The 15,994-nt window shown below is 38.8% G+C and overlaps 1 protein-coding gene across 2 annotated transcripts in view; it reads left to right on the top strand.

Moving 5' to 3' along the window:
* The window catches only part of spry4 (sprouty homolog 4 (Drosophila)), a 69,557-nt gene that overhangs the window by 46,595 nt on the left and 6,968 nt on the right, over positions 1–15,994 (top strand). The window lies entirely within an intron of this gene.

The following is a 15,994-nucleotide window of genomic DNA, read 5'->3' as shown; positions in this document are numbered from 1 at the left end:
GTCTGTATTCTGATTTGGTTAAATAGATGAAGCCGACCGTTTTATTAATTTACATCGTCGAACTAAAATCGTTTGGCGTTTCCCCTTCAGAGTCCGAAGGCTTTTCGACCTACGCATTCTTTTTTAGCGTTACAAGCTGAATATGTTAATCAATGTTTACCCACTGCAATTGTTCAACAGCCTTCAAAGTTTATTGTCCCTCGCTTCTTTAACGTGTGGAGAGATTAAGGGTCAAGTTCCAATATATTTCCCCTCGCGTTCACAAACAACAAGAAGAAAAGGGCTTTAATTATTTTTGTCTACTGTGAAGAAATGGAGTGCTTCATTATTTCACGCCTTTAGTAAACGAATGTAGGACTCTTGACAGGATTCCACATTTATCCACGCCCTCACCATGCCCTGATCTCGACTACTGTATTGTACACAGTTGAGATATGAGGCCACTATGTGCCTTCCATTTGCAGGAAGAGACTGGTGTGTGTGTGTGTCTGTGTGCTGACACATAGCTGGAATTGCTGCTTTATAGTTGCTCTAAATCACATTCCCCTTTCTTTAAAAAAAAACACGGGATTCCTGGATTTTTGCAGACGCTTTGTGGATCGGTCGCTACATTCCCAGATTCTGCTGTTTATCATCAGGGCCGCCGGTTTATATTGACCCAATAAATCAAATCCAACGTTTATTACATGAGAACCTCCCATTTTATTTTAACACTCGTGTTTTGGGGATTTTCAATTCCATGCTGCTTCTGTTTTCCCATCAAGCAGATTCCCCCCCCCCCCCCCCCCCCCCCACAAACCGGGAGAGGCTACTGTAACATATTTATAAATGCAAACTTTTTTTTCTGGGGCAGTGCTGAGGAAAATCTGCCAGTTGTTGGAGTCACATTTTCATAAAAACTCGACCACTGAAGGTCATGCGTACTTCACAACTTGTACGTTAATGATCTCTGGATTGTGTATTTTGTTATAATCCTTAATTAAAGCAGTCATTATTGCAAGGGCTGTATGAGTAACGTGGCAGTGTATATGCTTCAGTTGGTGTATAAACAGGCGCCAGTGCTTTAAAGTAAAAAAAACAAAAATAATGATATAAATCTGTTGGATTTGTTCCCGCAACTTTACTAGCTTTTCCCTTATTGGTCCAAAACCTTTTTTTTTGGTGAGCTGCAGAATCCTTCCAACAGCACTGTGCTTGATACAGTTCTATATATAACTGTATGGAATAGGCTATTTAGACCCTCTACATTCAAAGATCATGACTGAGTCTGATCTGACTGAGGCCTAACAGCAGATTCCTGCCTGCCCATGATAAATATTGAACACACACTTACACACACAAACTCGCTAGGCTCTCTCTCACATCTATTGACATAGGACCCTGTGAAAACTGATGCGATTAGGATTCTGAAGAAAGGTCATTGGACCCAAAACATTAACTTTGCTTTCTCTCCACAGATGCTACCACACCTGCTGAGTTTTTCCACCAATGACTGGTTTTATTTCAGAGTTCCAGCATCCACAGCTCTTTGGGGTTTTTCCTGTGATTAGAATTCTCTCCTCTTTCAAAACTAAATTGAAATCAGGCCATCTTGTCAGTGCTGCGTCACTGCAAATACAACTAAATTAATCTAATTCTCCTGTCTTTTCCCCACAGTTCTGTATTTTGTTTTCTCCTTAGAATCTTCAGGCAACTGTCTGTGTGGAGTTTGCACATTCTCCTTATGTCTGCGATAGGTTTCCTGTGGGTGCTCTGGTTTCCTCCCACCATCCAAAGATATGCAGGTTAGGTGAATTAGCCATGGGGAATACAGGGATAGGGTGGGTGGAATGCTCTTTGGAAGGTCAGTGTGGACTCAACAGGCTGAATGGCCTTCTTTCACAGTGTAGGGATTCTATGATTCTAAGCTTGTCAAATTCTCACTTGAAAACCCTGATTTTATCTGCCTTCTTGGGCAATGCATTCTTGACCCCAATCACTCCTGTGAAAAAAAGGTCCTTTCTCATGTTGTTACTGCTAGGTGGCTTGAATTCAGAGATTTGGGTCAGAGAACTAGGCTAGGGAACTAGCAATGGGGAAACGGAAATTGTAGAGGAGTTGACTAAATACTTTGTTTCAGTCTTCCCTTTGGAAGAATATTCTAGAACACTAATTAATCAAGGGGCAAAAGGAGAGGAAATTAATACAATAACTATCATTAGAAAATAGTGCTATGGAAACTTTTGAGGCTAAAGACTAATAAGTCCCCTAGGGTTGCAACCTGGGATAGTAAAAAAAAAGTAGCTTCAGAGATATTGGACTCACTGTCAGTAAACTTAGATTAGGAAAAGTCCCAGAGCATTGGAAAACTGCCAACATAACTCTTTATTTACAAAGGGAAGGAGACAAAAACATGTCAGTTTATAAATAGGCCAGTTAGCTTAACATCTGTCATTGGGAAAATATTAGAATCTATTATAAAACTATAATAATAACGCATTTAGAAATACCTAACATGATTAAGCAGAGTCAACATGGCTTCATTAGGGGGAAATCATGCTTCATAGATTTAGTAGAATTCTTTAAGGCAATAACTGTCAGCATAGATAAAGGTCAACCAGTGGATGTAATATATTTAGATTTAAAGAAAGCATTTGATAATGTACCACACGTTATGTTACTGAAAGGAGAAAAGCTTATGGTGTTGGAGGTAGTAGATGAGCATCGATAGGGTGTTGGCTAATTAATAAAAGACAAAGAGGTGGGATAAGGGAGCATTTTCAGGGTGGCAGCCTAGCTAGTAGAGTGTCATTGGGATCAGTATTGGGGTCACAATTATTTACAAATTTGTTAATAACTTGAATGAGAGAAGTGAAAATATTACAGCCAAACTTGCACATGACACAAAAAAAGGCAGGAAGGCAAATGGTGAGAATGACTCTCAAAGTCTGCAAAAGGGATATAGACTTGTTAGGCAAGTGGACAAAAATTAAGCAGTTGTATTATAATGTTGAAAAATCTGAGGTAATGTACTTCAGCAAGAAGAATAGAGGAGCTGAATATCATTTAAATGGAGAAAAACTGCAGAAAGCTACAACATAGAGGAATTTGGGAGTCATTTGTAGGAGAGTCTAAGATCAGAGGACATAATCTTAGAACAAACCCATATAATACAGAGATGAAGGAGGAATTTCTTCTTTCAGAGCTTAAGGAATCTGTGGAATTCTTTACCACAGAAGGCTGTAAAGCCCAGTCATTAAGTATATTCAAAGCTGAGGTACATAGATTTTTAGTCAGTAAGGGAATCAAGAATTTTATGGAAAAGGCAAGAAAATCGAGTTGATGACTATGAATTTAGCCATGATGTCATTGAATAGTCGAGCAATCTCAAATGGCTGAACTTCTGTTTCTGGGCTTATTTGCAGTGATTCTGATGAAATTTCATTGTAAATTCAGCCCCCTAGTAGTCACATCTGATGAGTTTCAGAATAGGTGGAAATATTTAATGGTGCTTTAATATTTCTGGTATGCATTAGATTTTACCAATTTGAAGACAGCCCATTCTTCAGACCTGACAGGTGCAGTTCTGAGCTTCTTAGACTAGTTATTTTTTTTTGTTCCATGGCCTTTCTTTCCATTTTTTAAAAGATTTTGAACAAGATGAAGGTATATTTGACAGTGTCTCATAAAAATGAAGAAACATCCTCAAGAAGCTTCAACTATTGACGTCATCTGTTTATTCTGAGGGAGTACAGCTACCAGCAATTTTGCTAAAGCTGTAAACTAAAGACATAAACAGTGATTACTTTTCTACTGTCCTAACATTCCAATAGAATCAAACAATCATTGAGTTGGGGACAAGCTGCAACTCAGCATATTGCACCAGAAGTTTATACACCATGCTTCAATCATTCTTGGTAAAAACCTTTGAATGACACTACATATGATTTTAAATGTTATAATAGTTATTTCGTTTTCGACTCTCAAGATGCCTTTTCTCTAGTTAATTCCCTTACTTTCACTGCACTTTCCACTCTCAGATGGAGCTCCTTCACTTATTGTGTTGTGCTGTGTGATTGTGCAGTATAGTTGCTGTCAAGGCAGACCCTATTTCAAACAGTGAGAAGGCAAAGGGCTTGCATTTATACCGTACCTTTCACAATCTTAGGATGTCCCAATGCATTCACAGCCACTGAAGTATATTTGAAGTGCAGTCACTGTTGTTATGTAGAAAAATACAACAGCCAGTTTTGTGCAGAACAAGATCTCATAAGTAGCATTAGGATAAATGACCAGATAATCTGTTGTAGTGATAAAGACGTGTTGTTATGTAGGTATAGCTGGTCTACTTGCCTCTTATATCTGCCTATAGTGACAAAGCTGAGGCAGTCAACTTAATACTTCAGAGAACTCTTGAGTGGGTCAGGAGTTCTATTTTGCCTTTTTCACTGCACAAGTTTGCTATGTTCCTAATTTTGAAGGCGGTGTTGGTGTGGAATTAATTCATATATCTGGCAGTAAATGGATGTAAGATTTCTATTCTCATTTCTAGCAAGATGTTAACAGAGTCAGATCTGTACTGACTTGTCTTTAATAATTTCCATAGCAGTTTCATCAGTTTCAAGGTCTAATTTATGATATATAGAATTGACTTGAAACTTTCTTGATATCTGGTTAATGCAACCTAGTGTTAGTTTGAGTTGTTCTGAAAGGTTTCTTTAAACTTTATTGTAATGTCATTTTTTTGGCTCTCATAGCTACTGCAAAATGAAGACTGTTCCATTCTCAACACACCAGGTTACCATCAATTACTGTCAACTCAGGTTATCGTGTTGACAGATGTTGATTAAATCTCTATCCAAAAGTGCTCCTTCTTCTCAATCTCAGCCTCAGAAAAACATCCCTTTCTAATTTCTTGGAGATTGCCACATCTTTTGTATTGCAATGCAGACGCTTCTGCATTTCAGCTCTGGTCTACTTGGTACTTGAGTCAAGACGAGCTCAATTTATCACATTTAACATCCTCACAGCCAGCAGAGAGAGCAGAACCTCCATCCATCAGTCTGAATGTTAATTGTGCTTGTTAACCCCTGCTGCACCCACTCGTCTGTTTCTTAAGATATGGTACATATAAAATAAAGAGTAGCATTTTAATTTAATTTAGTTAGGCTCTGTGATAAGAACATAAGAACTAGGAGCAGGAATAGGCTGTCTGGCCCTTCGAACCTGCTCTGCCATTCAACAAGATCATGGCTAATCTTTTCATGGACTCAGCTGCACTTATCCTCACTCTCACTGTATCCCTTAATTCCTTTGTTTTCCAAAACAATCTAGTTTAGCTTTAAAAGTGTTTACTGAAGTAGCTCAAACTACTTCCCTGGACAAGGAATTCCATAGATTAACAACCCTTTAGGTGAAGAAGTTCCTTCTCAATTCAGTCCTAAATCTGCACCCTCGAGTCTTGAGGCCATGCCCTCTTGCCCTAGCTTCACCTACCAGTGGAAACATCCTATCTACTTCTATTTTATCAATCCCCTTCATAATTTTATATGTTTCTATAAGATTCCCCCCTCATTCTTCTGATTTCCAATGAATATAATCCCAATTTACTCAATCTCTCATAATTTAACACCCTTAACTCTGGAATCAACCTAGTGAACCTCCTGTGCACCCCCTCCAGTGCCAGTACATCCTTTCTCAAATAAGGAGACCAAAACTGCATACAGTACTCTAGGTGTGGCTTCACCAGTACCTTGTACAGCTGCAACATTACCTTTCTGCTTTTAAACTCAACCCCTTTAGCAATGAAGGACAAAATTCTGTTTGCCTTCCCAATTCCTTGTTGTGCCTGCAGATCAACCTTCTGTGATTCATGCACAAAGACACCCAGGTCCCTCTGCACTGCAGCATGCTGCAACATTTTACCATTCAAGTAATAACCTATTTTACTGTCACACCTACCAAAATGTATGCCTTCACATTTATTATCATTGTATTTCATCTGCCAGACCTTTGACCACTCACTCAATGCATTTATGTTCCTCTGCAAAGTTCCACCGTCCTCTGCGCACTTTGCTGTGCCACTCATCTTAGTGTTGTCTGCAAACTTTGACAACGTATATGTGGTTCCCAACTCCAAATCACCTATATAAGTTATAAATAATTGCGGTCCCAACACCAATCCTTGAGGCACACCACTAGTTATTGATTGCCAGCCAGAATAGCACCCATTTATCCCCACTCTTTGCTGTCCTGTTAGTCAACTAATCCTCAATACATGCTAATACTCTACGGCTAACACTATGCATCCATATCTTATGCAGCAGCCTCATGTACAGAACCTTGTTGAAGGCCTTTGGAAATCTAGGTACACCATATCTATCCACTGGGTCCCCGTTGTTCACCTTGCTCAGAATGTCTACAGAATTCCAAAAGATCTGTCAAGCATGACCTGCCCTTCATGAACACATGCTGCGTCTGTCCAATGGGACAACCTCTTTCAAGATGCCCTGCTATTTCTTCCTTGATAATACATTTAAACATCTTCCCCCATTATAGAGGTTAAGTTAACTGGACTGTAATTCCCCATCTTTTGTCTACCTCCCTTTTTAGTCATAGAGTCATAGAGATGTCATAGTCATAGAGATGGAAACAGACCCTTTGGTCCAACTTGTCTATGCCGACCAGATAGCTCAACCCAATCTAGTCCCACCTGTCAGCACCCAGCCCATATCCCTTGAATCCCTTCCTATTCATATATCCATCCAAATGCCTCTTAAATGTTGCAATTGTACCAGCCTCCACCATTTCCTTTGGCTGCCCATTCCACACACGCACCACCTTCTGTGTAAAAAGTTGCCCCTAAGGTCTCTTTTGTATCTTTCCCCTCTCACCCTAAACCGGCACGGTGGCACAGTGGTTAGCACTGCTGCCTCACAGCGCCAGGGACCTGGGTTCAATTCCTGCCTCAGGCGACTGACTGTGTGGAGTTTGCACGTTCTCCCCGTGTCTGCGTGGGTTTCCTCCGGGTGCTCCGGTTTCCTCCCACAATCCAAAGATGTGCGGGTCAGGTGAATTGGCCATGCTAAATTGCCCGTAGTGTTAGGTAAGGGGTATATGTAGGGGTATGGGTGGGTTGCGCTTTGGCGGGTCGGTGTGGACTTGTTGGGCCGAAGGGCCTGTTTCCACACTGTAAGTAATCTATGCCCTCTAGTTCTGGACTCCCCCACCCCATTTATTTACCCTATTTACCCTACCCTATCCATGTCCCTAATGATTTTATAAACTTCCATAAGGTCACCTCTCAGCCTCTGACGCTCCAGGGCAAACAGCCCCAGCCTATTCAACCTCTTCCTATAGCTCAAATTCTCAAACACGAGCAACATCTTTAAACACTAGCATCACATTTGCTGTTTTCTGATCTGCTGGGACTGCCCCTGAGTCCAGCACGTTTTGGAAAATTACTGCCAGTGCGAAAGCTATTTCTCCTGCCATCGCTTTTAGTAGCCTGGAGTGCATTCCATCAGAGCCAGGAGACTTATCTATCCTTAGGTCCATTAGCTTATCCAACACTAGCTCATCTTTAATAATGATTGTTTCTAGGTCCTGAACTGCCTTCATCTCATCGTCACTCACTGGCATGGTATTAGTGTCCTCCACTATGAACACTGGTACAAGGTACCTGTTCAATGCCTTGGTCATTTAATCATATCCCATAACTGAATGCTGCTTCTCATCCCCTAAAGGACCAATGTTTACTTTAGCCACTTTTTCTCGTTTTATATATTCATAGAAACTTTTGCTATCTGTCTTTATATTCTGTGCTAGTTTTTTTCTCATAAACTATCTTACTTTTCTTTATAACTGTTTTTGTGGCTTCCCATTGACCGTTAAAGTTATCCCAGTCTTCTAGATTCCTGCTGTTTTTGGCCACTACTATATGTGTTCTTTTTCAGTTTGATAGCCTCCCTTATTTCCTTAGATGCCCATGGCAGATTACCTCTCTTCTTGTAGTCCTTCCTTTTCACTGGAATATACTTTTGCTGAACACCTTGAAAAATTTCTTTGAAAGTCCTCCACTCCTCATCAACCGTCTGACCATAAAATCTTTGTTTCCAGCCTACTCTAGCCAGGTCCTCCCTCATTCTGTTGTAGCGTCCCTTGTTCAACCACACTCTCCAGCTGTATTCTAAATTCAACCATACTGTGATCACCTCTTCCAAGAGGATCCCAAATTATGAGGTAATTAATTATTCCTGTCTCATTACACAGGACTAGATCTAGGATAGCTTGCTCCCTCAGCAGTTCTGTTATGACATGGAGTAAACCTTTCTGGTTATTTAAACCAGCAATACAGAAAAGATTCACCCCATACTGTAATCTGTTAACATTCAAGAGGCAAAGAACTACCCCAAAAGTCACTATGTAAAGTAAAAGTTTATTTTTTAAAAGTCTAACAGAGAAAAATTAACTAACAGCTATTTACAACTCCTTTCTCTTAAGTCTATCTTTTACCTCCCCCTCTACAATACTGGTTCGATAAAAATCCTGATTATGATTTACAAAAAATATAATCACATTTGAAAACCAGGCAGCTTTGCCGAGTGTCCTCTGTAGACTTTCCTCTGTCTTTTCTTCTTCTTAGGGATTCTGCTTTACAGGTCTTTGATAGGTAAAGCTACCTTTAAGAGAGCAGTTCTGCGGGGAGTCTCTAATATTCTGTTTTTGTTGGTGCTGTTTGCTACTCTGGGTAACTGTTCAAAATGTCTGATATTTATACCCCAAAGCATCGGATTGTTTCATTGGTTTTAATATTGTCTAAACAAAATTCAAACTTGGTTGGAGATTGCTATCTTCAGGCATAATTTAAACTGATTGGCCAAATTTGAATTTGTTTTTGTATCCAGGCAACACATTTCTTAGCTGGTTGTTTGACCAAATAAATGTTTCATTGTTACCTTGTTCAGAACTCTGTGCTAGTCAAAAATTTCAGCTCTCTTAAAGATACAGTACATCCACAACTTCATAACAGTTCCATTACATACTATTCAAGAAAACTATTGCGGATGCATTCAATGAATTCGTCCTCAAGGCTACCGTGGCCAAGCTAGTTCGACCAATCTTTAGAACATAGAACATTACAGCGCAGTACAGGCCCTTCGGCCCTCGATGTTGTGCCGACTTGTCATACAAATCTGAAGCCTATCTAACCTACACTATTCCATGTACGTCCATATGCATGTCCAATGACGACTTAAATGTACTTAAAAGTTGGCGAATTTACTACCGTTGCAGGCAAAGCATTCCATACTCTTACTACTCTCTGAGTAAAGAAACTACCTCTGACATCTGTCCTATGTCTATCACCCCTCAAATCAAAGCTATGCTCCCTCATGCTCGACGCCACCATTCTTGGAGAAGGGCTCTCCCTGTCCACCCTATCTAACCCTCTGCTTATATTATATGTCTCTTTGTTCAGCAGCACTTCCTAGGACCTTAACCATTAAGTGTATAAGTCCTCTTAAGATTTGCTTTCCCAAAATGCAGCACCTCACATTTATCTAAATTAAACCCCATCTGCCACTTCTCAGCCCATTGGCCCATCTGGTCAAAATCCTGTTGTAATCTGAGGGAACCCTCTTCGCTGTCCACTACACCTCCAACTCCAATTTTGGTGTCTACATGTAGATTAAAATTCCCCATGATAATAGCCATACCATTTTTACAGGCATTAGTTATTTCTTTGTTCATTGCCTGCCCCAATGTGATGTTATTATTTGGTGGCCTATAGACTACGCCTATCAGTGACTTTTTCTTCTCAGAATTTTAGTTTCCACCCAAATGAAATTGAACCTCATTCTCCATAGAACCTACATCATCTCTCAGCCCTGCCCTGATGTTGACCTTGAATATCAGAGCTACACCACCTCCCTTTCATTGCTATTTGTCCTTCCAAATAGTCTGGTACCGCTGGATAATTAACTCCCAGTCATGACAATTCTGTAACTGTGTCTCCTTAATAGCTACCAAATCATATTCATTCATGATGATTTGTGCTGTTAACTCATCAACCTTGTTACGATTGCAATGAACACAAAGAGCAGACACAAAAAACAGAGTGGTCTTCTTGTGTACTTTATGAATCTCATAATTGCTGTTGGTGTGAAGAGGGAAGACTGAAGGCTTCTTTAATAGACACTGATGTAGAAGTTATCAGAAGAGCATAAAAAAGGAACACCAGCTGGTCATTGAACCCTTTAAACCAGTTTTTTCATTCAGTGGCTGATTTTCTACTTCAACACAATTTTCCTGCAATATCCCCTGAACCTTGATGTTTTCAATATGTAGAAATCCACCAACCTCAGTCTTGAACATATTCTGAGACTTAGTCTCCACAGGCCTCTGAGGCAAAGAATTCCAAAGATGCACCACCCCCTGAGTGAAGAAATTCCTCCTTGTCTTAGTGCTAAATGCCATACTGCTTATTCTGACACTGCACCTTGATGCAAATGTCCAGACAGAGAACATTGCTTCTGCTAATTGTACCCTGCTGATTTCTGCAAGGAAACCAAACGTTTGAATGAGATCATCTAACATTCTTCGGAGAATATAGGCCGTCTATTTTGCAGTTCCTCATTGGACAATCAGTCCATCCCAGGAATTATCTTGGTGAAACTTTATTTCACTCCTTTGAATCTTTGTTGCATAACACCTGATTTATTCATTTCCTACACGTGATATTTGGACTATATTAAATAAGCTCATTATTTGTGTACTTTAATGTATATACATTGCAAAAAGTTGCACTATTTGAAGAAAATAGGCATATGTGTCTATATTTGCCCAAAGTTAAAACTCAAGCAAAAAATAACTCCTACACTCAAGATGTTTGTTCTACTGTTTTCCCAATTATAGATCCTAAACTTCAAAGATAGCAGTGTCACTGTGACATCTAGGCAAAATCTAATGCTTCCCAAATGTGCTTTACAGACAAAACATTTACTGCAGCAGTTGGCTAACAGGTTAACAACTTTTTTCTCACCAATTTTCTCTTCCAGTTTCCTTCCTTCCTTTACTGCCTGAAGGCATTGCCTGATTATTGTGATGTTATTCCAAAAGTGACAGGCAGACTCAACATTGCACCCAAATAATGGTTATTCATGGCTAATCAGTTTAGTTGCTAAGAGTAAAACATTAATGCAAACTCAAATCTCTTCTACCCGGATACTGTTTGTGAGTTCATTGACAATTCCTGGCATCACAACCAAGCCTAGTTTTGGCTGCACCCAGAATCCACAATATCCTCCCCAAGGATCGCCACAGAGTGAATTATACATCTTCCTATCCACTGTTTCAGGATTCTTGGAAGTAACAACCTTCTGCGATTTGGATTAGAAATTCCAATGCTATACTGAGGAAGTGCTGCACTGTCAGAGGTGTCACCCTTGAATGACATGTTAGACTGCCTGATGCAACATATGGACATTAAGTATTCCATGGCATTATTCAAAGAAGGGAAATAAATACTTCTCATTGCCAGTATTCCTTTCTCAACCATTGTTACCAAACAAAAATCAGATTGACTGGTTATTTATTTTATTACTGTTGCTGAATCATGTTCAACATAAAATGACTGCCACATTTGGTAGGTAACAACAACAAATCAATATTGTGACTGCATTAGTACTTAATATTAATTCTGAGAGGCATGATAACATGCTGTATTTGTAGATTTATATAATTAAATAAATGGGAATAGTTCTGTTTGGATACAATTACCTTGGTCTATATTTAGAGGAAAAGTGACGCAGTATGTTACATGCTATGATTATTGCAGCATTTCAGTATAACCAGGAAGTTGCCCTCCTTGTTCTCTTTTGCATTGTCATTACTATTTGGCAAGCTAAAAAAGAAAATCACTCGGGGATATATCAGTGTATTCTAGTGGCCACATCACCTCAATGTATAATGCTCTGCTGTTCCTTTTATTTGGTGGAATTAATCAATATTAATAGACTGTGCAGAACTATTTGCAAGTTATATGTTTTCATGTTATTTGTTGGAATCTTAACTAACAACTATTTATAACTCATATATCTAAACCTATCTTTTACCTTCCCCTGTACAATACTGGCCCGATAAAACCCCTGATTAAGATTTACAGAAAAAATTAAATTTCAAAACCAGCCAGCTGTCAAATCTTCTCTTTGTATCTTCCTCTATAGATTTACTCTCCAGGTTGATTTTTTTTTCTCTGCAAACTCCTTCTCTAGACAGTCTAGTCTCTTACCAGCAGCCTATATCTGTTGGTCTTTTGGCAGTTCTCCCTCAACTGTTCAATTTTTTTTCTGGTCTTATACCCCAAAACATTGGATCATTTCATTGGTTTTACTATTGACAAAATACCAAGTTCAAACTTGATTGGTGTTTGGTATCTTGGGACATAATTTAATTTAATTTTATATTGGTTTTTGTCTCATAACAACCCAGCCAGTGCTGGCTGTTCTGATATTGTTACCTTGTTCTGGACTCTCTGTGTCTCTCTATGTCCTTGTTAGCTTTCAAATCTCTTAAAGGTACAGAATCCCTGACACCTTCATAACAATAGACTGTGCAGAACTATTTTTAATTTATCTGTTTTCATTTTATTTGTTGGAACCTTGTTCAATGTTACGTATTTTTTGGTAACTTGGCTTTAACCCATTGAGGTGGAATTGAAACATGTAATAGATTCCTCTTGCTTGAAACGGCACTGATTGAAATTAACATTATCAGATTTTTATTTACTCTGAGCAGTCAAAATAGGAAGTTTTGTTTCAAGCATGGAGCATAGAACCGCTACTCAAATTGGGCTTTCAATGCAAAATGAACTGCTATTGTACGAACTTAAATTGGTACCTTTAAAAGAGTGAAACTTATTTGATGGTAAACAATAAATGAATTATATTTTGGACCTCGTAAATTCACTTGGTGTAGAATGCTATAGCACAGAAATTGGCCATTTGGCCCATTGTGCCTGTAGTATTGCCTTTGGAGAGCGATCTAATTAATCTCACTCTCCTGATGTTTCCCAAGGGCTTTGTACAATTCTTCACTTCAAGTATTTACCTATTTGTAAGTTTTTCTTGAATCTGCTTCCATCAGTCTGTCAGGTGGTGCACTCCAGATTGCAGCAAATCATCTTACGATAGGCGGTTTCCTGGTGCCTTTGATGTTTTTACCAATTACCTTAAACATGTGATCATGGCTAGTCGTCTGAATACCACTGGAAACATTTTCTTTATATTTACAATATGAAAATGCTTATTCACGTCTGTCAAATCTCCATTTTAGCTTCACAGCACTAAGATAAACAACTCTAACTTTATCAAGTATTTAAAGTGCAAAAACAGATCATTAGGCCCTGCAGGTACTTAGATTCCTTCTGCTATTTCATATTCATCTTCATCTAACCCCACTATCATATATAATGTGTTCATTAATTAAGTATAGATCAATGATAATACCTTCTGCATCATTACTGAATTTGTTGAATTATGATATGTAGCATTTTTTTTACTTGTCTCATGAGACCAAAATATTGAATAAGTAGGTCAGGTTGTGAGCTAGCTAGAACCTGAAGTGGCAAAAATAATCTTAACAGGAAACTATTGCATATGTTTAAACAAAATCAGAAAAGATAAATGTTCCTGAAACACAACCATTGGAGGTAGAAATGTTCATGTTGCAGTCCTACAGTGAACAATCTGCTACTTCAAACATATTTTTAATTAAAAGTACGCGTTCAGTTGATGCCAAGCAGCACAGCACCCCTGCTGCATAGCAAGGGGCTAGCATTGTTTGATGTGGGTGGGCTGTGTGAGCTCAATCTGCATGTTCCCACCCACCTGCATCCTCATTCTGCATCCCAGCTGCTGCTTGGTAGAGAGGCAGAAGCATAGACTTCCAAAGGCATCTGTCACTTGAGTTGATCTATATAGAGGAAAGTTTCTGTGGATAAAGGAGGCATGTAAGTATAAACTGCGTCACTTATAGTACCTGCTGGAGGGATGGATTCGTACTCATTCTTACTGTGTGATGTTACTACTAAAAACAAATCACATGTGAAGGATGTTTTGTTTTCATATGCTTATTGATGCTAATAAGCAACTATTAAATCTCCTTTATTTGGACCTGATATAGTAGGAAAACTCATAAATCTTAGAAGAATTTTACACTACCTCAGGGACTTGAGAGGATACTGAAGGATAAACTTTGGAACTTTAATGGTTTCATTCTGTGAGCCTCCAAGGTGCCTAAGGAAGAATTTAATGCCTTTTGAAACTTGTGCAATGCTGCGTATTTTTAAACTGGATATTGCTTGGAATGTAAACTATAAATCATAATTTGTACTTTAAGTTACCTACAAAATCTGGAACTGAAAACACATGACAAAGAAAGCAAGCTGTGCCTGAATACCTTAACTGACCAACCGTTGGAGCATTTTTAATGATGTATACATGTTAAACTGGTTGATCATTTATTGCCAAGATGAGATATACTGTAATGGATACAAGGTTACTGCAAAAAAGCTGTCAAAATATGAAAGCTTATAGCTCTCCAGTACTTTTCTTATTAGCTTTCATTGCAGAGTAGTACATCTAAGTGTGTGTGTATGCAGTATGTTTGTTCTCCTTTAGATAGGCTCAGAAAAGTTCTATCAGCTCTTGACCCCCTGTCATCCTGTGCAAAATCTCTGAGCATAATTATACTTACCTTGTGGTTCATTGATTCATTAAACCTTACTTACTATTTATGATGTCCTTTGAACTTCCTAAATTGTGCTTTGACCATGCAACACACTTTCCAGTCTCCATTGTTCTTGTCTCGGTTGGAGTGTGCCCTCACTGTGTTACCCTTCAGTAAATTTGTTGGTAGAATTCTATGCTTATCACTCACATTGTACTTGTGATTTGGAGATGCCGGTGTTGGACTGGGGTGTACAAAGTTAAAATATGGTTTTTAACATTGTACTTGGTCTGTGTTCTGGTGTCACAATCCGTGACTATGCTTGAATCAGTGATTGAGTGGAACCACTGATTGATAGTTCAACACCTGCAAAACCTATAATTGAAAAGATTGTGACTAATGGTATTGTATAAGAATGGAGCCCTTTCACTTCTGGGACTAGGATTCTATTCGAAACAGTGCTGGAGTAATAAGAATGTCCGCTTCTGTCTAGATTCTATCAGTGCTTTCACTGTAATATTCAGCTAATAGCTGACACATGCTTTGCCTGTGTAAATGACCCAACACACAAGGTACTGATGGCATTCTTAAGGTGGGCAACTGCGAACTTGATCTTTTCATGCAAGTTATTCATAGAACTGGAGAGCCATATTTCTGTGTAATCAAATCTCTGTACTGTGTTACAGCTGATCTGGCCTACAGAGACTGGCATTCACTAAGCTAAATAGGGAAGAGTAGCCAGAGATATGTTCGTAAGTTGGGAAGTAGAGGCAAACTTACTGAAAGGTTAGAAGAATGGCTACTGTTGGAAATGTGATCACTTCTCCGTTGTACGTTAGGAGCATTTTGAGGACTGGAGGGATTTCTGGCTGCTTAATGATTATCCGAAATATGGACAAACTTGAACTTTGAATGGGAAAATGCAGTAAATAGAATCAAAGAATATGATGACAGCTCCGTTGCTCATTGATGAGAGTGAAACAAGAAAATTTGAATCAATTTCAGAATTTGTTCTGTTAAACTTAATTGCTAGTTGGAAATGTGTTAATTATTATTCATTTATGTTTTGATTGTTGATCAGCTTTGTTAATAATTCTTTGTAAAGCATACCTCCACTGTTTTTGTTTTCTGGTTGATATGTAGAGTGAAAGTGTTCTTCCAGAATGAATTAATTATGGAATGGAGCTGAGTGGAAGGTGGTCTGCATGTCTTTTCCTCAGTCTTCCAGGCTTTACTGCTTGGCATGATTGCAGGCTGGTCTTTTGAGATTGGCATTGTTACATTATAG

This window comes from Hemiscyllium ocellatum, chromosome 16, assembly GCF_020745735.1.
Source record: "Hemiscyllium ocellatum isolate sHemOce1 chromosome 16, sHemOce1.pat.X.cur, whole genome shotgun sequence".
NCBI classification, from domain to species: Eukaryota; Metazoa; Chordata; class Chondrichthyes; order Orectolobiformes; family Hemiscylliidae; genus Hemiscyllium; species Hemiscyllium ocellatum.
The sequence above is the reverse complement of the archived record's forward strand: the minus strand, read 5'-3'. Positions and strand labels throughout refer to the sequence as shown.